Source organism: Tupaia chinensis, unplaced genomic scaffold, assembly GCF_000334495.1.
Source record: "Tupaia chinensis unplaced genomic scaffold, TupChi_1.0 Scaffold000226_1, whole genome shotgun sequence".
Lineage (NCBI taxonomy): Eukaryota > Metazoa > Chordata > Mammalia > Scandentia > Tupaiidae > Tupaia > Tupaia belangeri.
Genome location: NW_006159701.1, coordinates 5,827,437 through 5,838,049, shown reverse-complemented (window position 1 = coordinate 5,838,049; position 10,613 = coordinate 5,827,437). Strand labels below are relative to the sequence as shown.

General features: G+C 49.5%; 1 protein-coding gene across 1 annotated transcript in view; it reads right to left on the bottom strand.

Annotated features, from left to right (window-relative positions):
* OSBP2 (oxysterol binding protein 2) overlaps window positions 1-10,613 on the bottom strand; it is a 149,214-nt gene that overhangs the window by 60,298 nt on the left and 78,303 nt on the right.

Genomic DNA, 10,613 nt, shown 5'->3' with positions numbered 1-10,613 from the left:
GGCCCGGCGTTACCACAATGCACCACTGCTGCCCGCGGCCCGGTGCACGAGCCCGTTAACCCGGTCGGCGCCGGGGGAACTGCGCCGAGAGCGAGCAGCGGCGCGGCCTCCGGGGCTCTCCTTTCTGTTGAACGTGGCCTTGGCCCGCGCGCCGCTTGCTCGCCCGTGCGACCCTGCAGGTGCCAGGGATTCGAGGTGCCTGGCACGGGGCGGGCTCCCCATTGCAACGTCATATTTTAATACGAAAATCTGAGCGAAGGTGCCGCCCCCTGCAGTAGCAGGCTTGGCGTTGCTTTATTTCAAAGGGAAAGATGCCCTTGAGAGCCGAGAGGCACGTGGGAAAGGGGATGGCCCGGGCTTGGCAGTGATTCCAGGAAACTGGAGTCACCTCTGAGACCTGGTCACCGCCTGACCCCGCTGTGGCTGTTGGTGCACCTGTGTCCGACCACCTGCAGCCACCTGGCCATTGTTCTGAAGGAGGGCAACAGACAGGGCCCCAGGGAGCTGGGCTCTCTTAGCTTGCTGCCACAGGGCTCCAGGCAGCTGGGGACCAACATCTGTCTCCAACAGACCTTTCTGAACACAACTCCCCATCCAGCTTCTGATGGGCATCACAAACCCAGCTGGTCCAACCTCCCCAGGACCCTGAGCCCTGCACACTCCCCACCCGGCCAGCCTCAGCTTGTGGGAACCCCATCCTCCCATTTGCTTAGAGTCTTCTCAACTCCTCTGTCTCTGAGACGCACATTCCATTCATCAGCAGCACATCCTGGCAACTCCACGTGTAACGAATAACTTAGCCAGGGTCCCCCTGCTCCTCACCACACCTAATGCAAATACCCCTTTATGCTGCCTGTGAACTCACAAAGCCCCCCAGCAGGTCTGCTCCCAGCCCCATCCTCTCTGCTCAGTGCGACAGCCCAGAGATCCCTTCGATGTATGTCAAACTGTGACACGCTCCCCACAGCTGTCTCCGAGTTCCCACGAGCAGGCCCCCATCACTCCACCCGCCCTGCTCTCCTCCCCTCTGCTCTGGTGTCCTGCTTACCCAAGTGACAAGTCCATATAAGACAGGCAGAGCCCAGGCCAGGCCTGCTCCTCCTCTGCTGGCTCCTGCCTCCCTCTGCTCTGCATATGTCCTGTCTTACCTCTGGGCGACAGACTCAGCCCTGGGGCTGACCAGATCATTAGCCACTGCCTCATCCCCATCAGAGCCCCACTGACACTCACAGAAGCTCATCAATGGGATTTATCCAATATAATTCACTGAATTGAGCCCATTTTCACTAATTTTAAGGTTTTTGAAATAAAAAGCGGTACCAGCAGATGGTGTAGTGGTTACATTGCTGGACTCCCACGTGGCTGACCATGGTTTGAGTCCTGGACCCAGTGGCTTCAAAATCATGCTGGGTGCACATGCATGTGTGCCCAAGATCCTGAGAGGAGAATGAAGGAAAAGGGATTGTGGTGTGGTCATCCCCCTAGGGGGTGATTTCTCACTTTCTTTCTCACTGTGTCTGTCTGTGCACACACCCTAAGGCAAAAACCTCTTAAAAAATAGAAAAAACACACACAGGAAAGCTTGTTTTAACAGCTAATGAATTCAGGGGAGGTAGTGTCAGGTCAACAATTCCCTTTGGGGCCTTTAAAGCAACTGAGTACTTTACCTACCCAGAGAATGCATCCTTAGCAATTGCATTAGATCCACTGGCCCAGGGGGTATAAGGAACAGAACTATCCGGGTGTTGGTTAACAGGCTACACGATGGAGCAGGTAACAGTGATGGACACGGCACCAAGCCCTGCACGGCGCTTCCCCTGCACTTCTTCATTTAATCTTCATTTGCCAGGCCCCACCAAGGCCCTCTTTTACAGATGAGGAAACTGAGGTTCTTGGTAAAGTGCCTTGTGCAGGGTCGCCAGGCTTAGGACTGGCCTGGTCTGGGTGATCTCGGAGGCCACACTCTCAACTGCACTCCATGGGGGCCCTTATGCAGAACAGTGCTTCCCTGGGCTCCCAGGGGCCTTGGGAGAAAAGACGGGAGGTGGGGGACTAAAGCAGGGTTTGGAATGCTTTGGGGAAGTCTTAAACATACAGACAGTGCTGGTGTTTTTGTTTTTGTTTTTTAAGTTTTTGCTGTAAGGATGAACGTAGGCAATAATAAGTCCAACCAGCTCCTCTGAGTATCATGGAATCTGGAACCTGGAGATTTCTTTCCAATTAAAGAGCCATGCCCTCCATGCTGGGAGCTGCAGGAGGGGAGAGCAGACAATCTGGGTGCCTCGTGCTGTCCTCACAGCTAGTGACCCCCCCTCATCCTATCCCCATTGTCTTCCCAGCCTCCCCGACAGCCATGACTGGCTTACACCTGTGTGACTGAGAAGCTAGGGAACAAAACTCTCCTAGGAAAGAGAGTAAAATGGTAGATAAAAAAAAAAAAAAAAAGCAAGAAACAGGGACCAGCAGATGGCATAATGGTTACGTCACTGGACTCCCACGTAGTTGACTGTAGTTTGAGTCCCTGACCTGGTGGCTTAAAACGGATGCAAGGCGCATGTGTGTGCATGCCCAGGATTCCAAGAGGAGAATGGAGCAGAAGGGATTGCAGGGTGGCCATCCCTCCTGGGGGTGATTTCTTACTTTATGTCTTTCTCTCCGGTGAGTGTACATGTTCTATAGCAAAAATCTCTAAAATTCTTTTTTTAAAAAGGAAACAAAATCATGCATTCCCATTAAAGCAAACACCCAATCTACTTCTTTCTATATAATAATTTTCCACTAATTTCGCATCAAAAAATGATCATATTCTACTCATGTGAAATACTTAAAAATCTATAATCTAGCTGAAAGGGCAGCCAGAAGGTTGCCAACGAGCCCTGAAGGAAGTTAGCTGACCAGGCAGTGAGGCAGCCAAAGGGACTGTGCATATGACGACTGATGGTGATTCTGCCACTCTGCCAGTGGTCCCGAGCCCTGTCACAGTTTCCCCCCTGCTCCCTCGTGGGTGAGGGTGAACCCCAGCCCTGTCCCTATGCCCCATTTGTACTCAGGCACCAAGGTTGTCTACTGAACAGCTCCAGGGGTCAGCCCCCTAACACGCTCAATGAGACTTCCTGAAGCCAAGTGCACTAACTTCGAGATCTTACTGAGGCCCATTCACCCCCAAGTGGCAGCCCCAGAAACTAATGCAAGGCCCTCCGGGGGCCATACAGTAGTACAGGTTAAGCCATAAGCACATCCACACCCTGCAGCCCAGTATGACGATTAGGACTTCACACAAGTGAACAAAGAACGAAAAAACTATGTCCATGCTACTTATGAAAATCTAAAAGTCACTTAAGAATCTAACAGCAGGCAGATTTTACTTCATCAATTTCACAGGATATCCTGGAGCCATTAGCACGTAAGCAGTGATGGCTCCACTGAACTAAGAAACTGTACTTAGAAACAAAGTACTGAGGCACCAGGTTGTGGCACAGCAGTGATACAACTAAACGCACAAGGAAAAGGTCCTGGGTTCACATCCTGGGACCTCCCCAGGCACACTGGGCACACACATGTATGTCATCTTGGCAGGCTGAGATGAGGGGTGGAGTGTGGCATGAAGATCCTGTATAGGGTACCTGTCTCTCTTTTTCTCATGGAAGAAAGAAACTCAGGAAAAAAAAAAAGTGTTAAAAGGATAAAGGCAAAGCATGCAATATATTTATAACTGTCCGAAAACTACGCATAGACAGACATGTTAAAATAATAGGAGCATGGAGGCCAGCATTTAGTGTGGTAGTTAAGACACTGGACTCTCACATGGCCGACCATGGTTCAAGCCCCAGACCCAGTGGCTTAAACTCACGCTGGGTGCGTGTGCGCCCAAGATCCTGAGAGGAAAATGGAGGAGAAAGGATTGTGGCTTGGCCATATCCCCCAGGGGTGATCTGCCACTTTCCCTCTCTCTCTCTAGTTAACACACATACCCTATCACAAAGAAAAAAAGAAAAAAAAACTTTAAAGAAAAAAATTAAAAAATAATAAGAGCATAAGTGCATTTTCTTTTTTGGAGAGGTTTTTGCTATAGGGCATGTGCGCTCACCAAAAAGACAGAGAGAGACAGACAGAAAGCTATAAATCACCCCCCGGGGGGATGGCCATGCCGCAATCCCTTCTCCTCCATTTTCCTCTCAGGATCTTGGGCGCACACGCACCCAGCGTGAGTTTAAGCCACTGGATCTGGGACTCAAACCGGAGTCGACTACATGGGAGTCCAGTGACATAGCCATTATGCCAAATGGTCTCTACAACTGCATTTTCTTGAGTCTGGGCTTCTGGAGTGCCCAGCTTCATTCTGGAGACTCGTGGCCTTACTGTGGGCTGTTACTTGTCTGTCTCCCACACTGTAAACTTCAGGGTAGAGACTGTGGCCTCTTCTCACTATTCTCAGCCTCCAGCATGGACTAGCCCATGGTAGCTGTGCACTGAATGAATGGACAGGAATGAATGGATCAATGAATTGATCAATGAGAGCAACTTAATCACTCATCAAGAGCCCTGCTGGGCGCAGCCTTTTAAAACACACCCTTCTGCAGTCCCAAGCCTTCCATAAAGGCTGTCCAGCTGTGGTTTGCATTTTTGGTGCACACTACCTAGTTGCCCCCTCTCCCCTCTGCACTCCGGTCCCACCAGTGACCCCATGGAGGAGAGTGCTGGTTGGGAGTACCATGAGAGTCTCTTGGGAGCAAGATCTGATGGTGGAGGTCTTGATCTGAGTTGGCCACAGATCTCAAAAGCTATGGGACTTGGGGGTCTTTGGTTCCTTCTCTGGGCCTCAGGCTCATCACTAATGAGGGGTAGCCCACAGAGGAGATGCCCTGACCTTCTCCATGTTTGCCTGGAGAATCAAGCTCTCTAAGGGTCTGCCATACGTACCCATTCCTGTGGGGATATTTTAAGAATGAAGCCTTTTAAAGCAGCAATATTCTAAGAATAGCTATGCATAAATGCTGACTGCCATCCTCATTAATAAGTGATCCTGTACTGAAGCCAAAGAATTAATTCAAGAGCAATTTATGATAATGTGCTGCTAGGCAATTAAAATAAATTTCCAAAGAAAAAACTTTTAATTCATCGCTGATTATTTGAGATAATAAAAACGACATAGGGGAGAGCACATCATTCATATCATTGAAAAGTGGGCAAGGGCCAGCCAGTGGCATGGAGGTTAAGGCACTGAATCTCACAGGGCTGAACGCGATTCGAATCTCGGACTCAGTGGCTTGAAAATCAGGCTAGGCATACGTGTGTGCCCAAAATCCTAAGAGAAGGGATAGCAACATGGCCATCCTCCCGGGGGCGGGGGGGAGGGGGGCTTTCTTTTTCTCTCTCTCTGGCGAGCACACTTGCCCTATAGCTAAACAAATAAATAAAGCAAAACTAGCTTTGGTGCCTAGGCCCGACTGTGTGCATGTACCCTCTGCCGTCAGGGGCATCTGAAGAGCTCAGTGTCGCCTCTCTGGGAGCTGAGCATGTGGGTTTGGAGGGAGCGAGGGGGTGCTAGGACAACCCTGCAGATGCATTTAGAGGGGGCAGTCTGCCTGTGGCCGGGTCACCTGGAGGAACTGGTGGACAGTTGGGGTTAGTCCTACCCCCTTGGCCTCTTCTCTGCCCCTGTTCAATCCCTTATGCCTATTATTAATCAAAAGGCCTTTTACTTTTTGAAGTCTAAATATTTCTTTCACCAGCAAATCCCTCAAGGTGATCAAAGAGCTGGAATTCCCAAGGGATTACTGTCTATTTGTTTAGTCTTCATTTTTTACTTTTTGTGACGATAAAAAGAATGGAAAATACAAATCTACTGAAGACGGTGGCAGTTAAAGGAAGACAAAGCAGCCTGCATGTACCCTTGTAAGTGTATGAACCTGGTCAAAAACATTTTCAATGACTTGCGCTCCCTGCCAGTGCGATCGCAGGGAGGCAGGGAGGCTAACGTGCCCCCTCAGTTCAGAGGCCTTGCCCATGGGTATGTCCAGTCAGAGCCCGTGACAGAGCCACTCTGAGGCTGCTGCCCTCAACTCAGTACTCCGACTCCTGGGAATTTTCCTTCAGGAAATAATTCAAGAGAAGCAAAAAGCTTTCTGTACCAACACGTTTATGGTGTCATTACCTGTAACAGCACAAAGGGGAGAAGCCAATGCTCGACAGTCAAGGGACAATTCAAAACACGAGAGTCCATCAGTTCAGTGGAATACTATGCAGCCATTAAAATGATCACTATAAAGACAGGGAAACTGCTGGCTATGACGTGGGGTGACAAGGGCAGAGCATGAAGTGCCATGGTTCATATAGAGCCAAAGATGGGAAACATGAGTGTACTGCAGAGGGGGGCAGGGAAGGGGAGGAACGAAAATCAAAAGCAGGAGGCCAAGCGGGGCACACTGATTAAACATATGTTCTGCGAGGCTGACCCGCATGGGAGGGTCCTGGCACACCCAGGGAGGTCTCTGGGTATGCCAGGCCTATGTGCGCCTGTGATCTGAGATGGACTGAAGCGGGAGATGAATTGCAGCATTTGTGGGGGGTGCTACTTCTCTTTCTCTTCCTCTGTCTCTCTCCCTCATAAAATAAATAGATTTTAAAAAATCTAAAAAATGTTTAAAATAATCAAAACCAGCTTGTGAGGGTCTGAGTTGCTGGGGAATGTCCTCTATTCCACAGTCTTTATCTTTTTTGCAGTCTTTCCCATGACAACAACAAAAACATGATAACTCTATGCAGTTAAATGAACTATGCTTCGAAACCCTTTCCCAAGGGAACAAAGGAGGTGCAGAAAAGTCTGTGGAAGCAGATGTCCTGCTCAGGGAGCATGAATTATGAGGCCATACGAGGTTGGGGACTTGAGTTGGTGACCAGTGAGCAGGAAGTCAGGACAGTGTGGCCCCAGCAGTTTGACATCAGTCAAGCCATCGCTGGGCTTCAGAGTCAATGCAGAGTTCAGATCTGCAGCCTGTGCACTGGGTGACTTGAGGCAAGTGTAGGAGCCTCTCTGAGCCTCGTTTCCCTGAGTCTCACTCAGAAATGGTGCATGTCCCCGTGAGGGGCTGAACTGTGTCCTTCCAAAATCGAAGTCCACACCCCAGTACTTCAAAATATGACTATTTATGGAGATAAGGCCTTTAAAGAGGGAATTAAGATAAAATGAGATCATATGGGTGGGCCCTAATGCAATACAACTAGGGTCCTTATAAGAAATTTGGGACCGGCAGATGGCATAGTGGTTATGTCGTTGGATTCCCACATGGCCAGCTGTGGTTCAAGTACTGGACCTGGTGACTTGAAACTCACACTGCGCGAGTGTGTGTGTGTGTGTGTGTGTGTGTGTGTGTGTGTGTGCCCAAGATCCTAGGAAGAGAATGGAAGAGATGGGATTGCAGCATGGCCATCCACCCTGGAGGGATTTCTCATTTTCCCTCTAACTGTCTCTGTCTCTCTCTCTCTGGCAAGCATATGCAACCTAAGGCAAAAACCTTCACCATAATTAATTGATTAATTAATTAATTTAAAAAATAAAGAGGAGATTAGAACACAGGGACATAGACCGAGGAATGATTATGCAATGTCACAGCAAGAAAGCGGCCATCTGAAAGCCGAGGGGGGAGGCCTCAGGAGAAACCGAACCTGCTGGCACATGGCTCTTGGACTTCCAGCCTCCAGAACTGTGAGGCAGGATATGTCCATCGTTTGGGCACCCAGCCCAGTGTTTTCTCAGTGCAGCCTGAGCTGACTCATCTACTTCCCTGCGCGGGGCTGTGAGGATGACATCAGCAGCATCGGCAGATGCTCAGAAAATGTGTGGGTAAAGAGAAGCACATCGAGGCCAGGTGCCAGGCAATCCCCCAACCCACTGCCCAGACGAAGCCTGTGTTAGAAGAGCCCATATCAATGTCTACCGAGGAAGTACTTTAACTGTGAAGTTCAGAATGGCTAGGAAGCCCTGTCAAAGATGGCTTCTCCTGCGATCCCTACAGCAACTGGGTGAGACTGGCAGGACACACAGCACAGCTATGTAGCTGGCAAATTGAAGTTCAGCAAAGTCTAGGGGTTTTGTTCAAAGTCAAAGAGCAAGCAAAGACCAGAAGAGGGAACACAACACTTTAGGGTCAGCTCCATGGTGCAGCAGCAATGCTTGAGGAAAGCCAGATCCCACGTGGTAATCAAGGGTCCTATCCCTGGCTGGTGTGCGTGGTGGGCACATACTCAAGTGCCCAGGATCCACGGGCTGAGGAACTAGAGGAAGAGGACTGTGGCTTGACTAGATCCTACGGAGGGTGCTTCTCTCTCTCTCTCTCCCTGTCTCTGTCTCACTCTCACATGCTCACATACAATCTATCATAAATTTAAAAAAAATTTAATGCAACACTTCAAGCTTCCACACTCTCATTTTCCCCTCGTTACTAAAAAATAAGTTTTGATTGATAGTTCATCAACATTCAGAAATACCATAGCACCACAGCCACCATAAACAGTTCAAAAGATAGGCAACAAAGTAAAAATACTCACAAAATATATAATCAACAAAGGAGAAATAACCATAACCATTGTAGAATGAATTCCCACAAATCAGCATTAAAAACTCACAAATATCCAAAGAGTACATGAGCAATAGATATGAATATACAAGTCATAAAACACACACGATTGGCCAATAACAGAGAAACAAACATATACTCAGTTTCAGTGGTAACAGAGGGAGGAAATACCTTTTCCTTTATCCATCAGAGCAACAGAGTAAAACAATGTGAGGGTAGTTTCTGTGGACAGAGCACAAGATACACAAGTTGATGCATTCTTTCTGGCTGACTATCTGATAGTATCTGTTGCTATTTATCACGTGCATGTCTTTTTTTTTTTTTGGAGAGATTTTCACTGTAGGGCGCGTGCGCTCGCCAGACAGACAGAGACCTAGAGACAGAAAGCGAGAAATCACCCCCCAGGGGGGATGGTCACGCCGCAATCCCTTCTCCTCCATTCTCCTCTCGGGATCTTGGGCACGCACGCACACGCGCCTGGCGTGAGTTTTAAGCCACCGGGTCCGGGACGCGAACCGCGGTCGACTACGTGGGAGTCCAGCGACACAGCCATTACGCTAACTGCTGGTTCCCTCACGTGCATGTCTTTACCCTGACAATTCTACTTCTAGAAATCTGTGCTGTGGAAAAACTCACATGCATGCACAGAGATGTGTGTGGGAAACAGCTCACTATGTTACTCTCTGGAATAGTAACAAAATGTAAAGAACCTAATCTTTCATCAAGGGGAACGAAGAGCTACATTGTGTACACTATGAAATTCTTTGCCATTATTTAAAGGAGATAAGTCTATTTGTTTCAACATGTAAAGACCTCTGAAATATATAAGGGGAAAAACTATTAGTAGGCACCTGGGAACCTCATGTATCTATATGTATGCACTTACATGGCTTTGTAAATGCCCGGGAAAGATCACAAAAAATATTTCTGTTAACAAATTGGTGGGTAACATCTCTTGGGAGGGGAGTAAGGACAGAGGAGGTGATGAAAAAGGACCACATTTTGTTATACGGTTTAGAATCATTTAAATATCCCACAGTTTTGTGTTTCCTGACTACAAGTACTCTCTGGACAAATCACATCGGGTGAGAGCGTGCCAGAATGATCTCCTGCTCACACAGACACCTGTGGTGCTCCATGAGCTATGCTAGTGGTGGAAGATCAGGCATAAAGAAGGATGAGTAATGGGTGAGTTTTCGGGCAGGAGTGCCCAGAACCCAGAAGTCACATCAGAGAAGCCACCACACCAGTGCACACAGACCAACCTGGCAGGCAGCAATCAGAGAGGGGCTGGATCATTTGGCGCACCCGTGGCACAATCCCCATGAGGCGGAGGAGCAGAGCCGCCCATGGTGACGGGCCCTGCAAAGAATGGACACAGCTGCAACCAGGTGTGGGGGCAGCAGGGCAGGTACCCATCACGTGGCCAGGCTGCAGGCAGAAGCTCACAGCATAAACACCAATGACCTCAAGAGTCCAGCTGCAGCTCGGGGATGAGGCCAGGAGGGACCACCATGGAGGGGCCCAGGGGTCCACCCACACTAACTTCATCAGGCCTGCTTTGGGCAGCCTGCTCCAGAGAGGTGTCGGGAGAGGTGTCAGAAACGGAGGGGGTGTTGTAGGTGAGGGCCAACAGGAGACACAGGAGAGGCAAGGAACGACAGGCACGGCTGCTCAGAAGAGTCCTCCCTGGATCCTGCGGCCCTGTCTGGTGCCCTCTGCAGATCCTCCCTGTGGCAGGCCTGAGCCATACCAGCCAGCCCTCTTTGGGTGCTTCCAGTTTCCTGGTTCTCTTGACACCCCCCACTGTCCTCCATCCTTCTGGCTCCTCTCTCAGGTGGGATTCAGTCCTCATGCTCATTCTCTTTCCATTCCTGATGCTCTGCTCACCTGGCCCAGGTGACTTGCCTTCCCCCTCCACTGACTCACTGGGGCTGAGAGTCAAACGGCCACCAGCCATGCGGGATCTGGCTCCTTTACCTACTAGGCCACAGGGCTAGCTTTTTCCCTCTTCTTAAAGAACACCAGTCATACGGG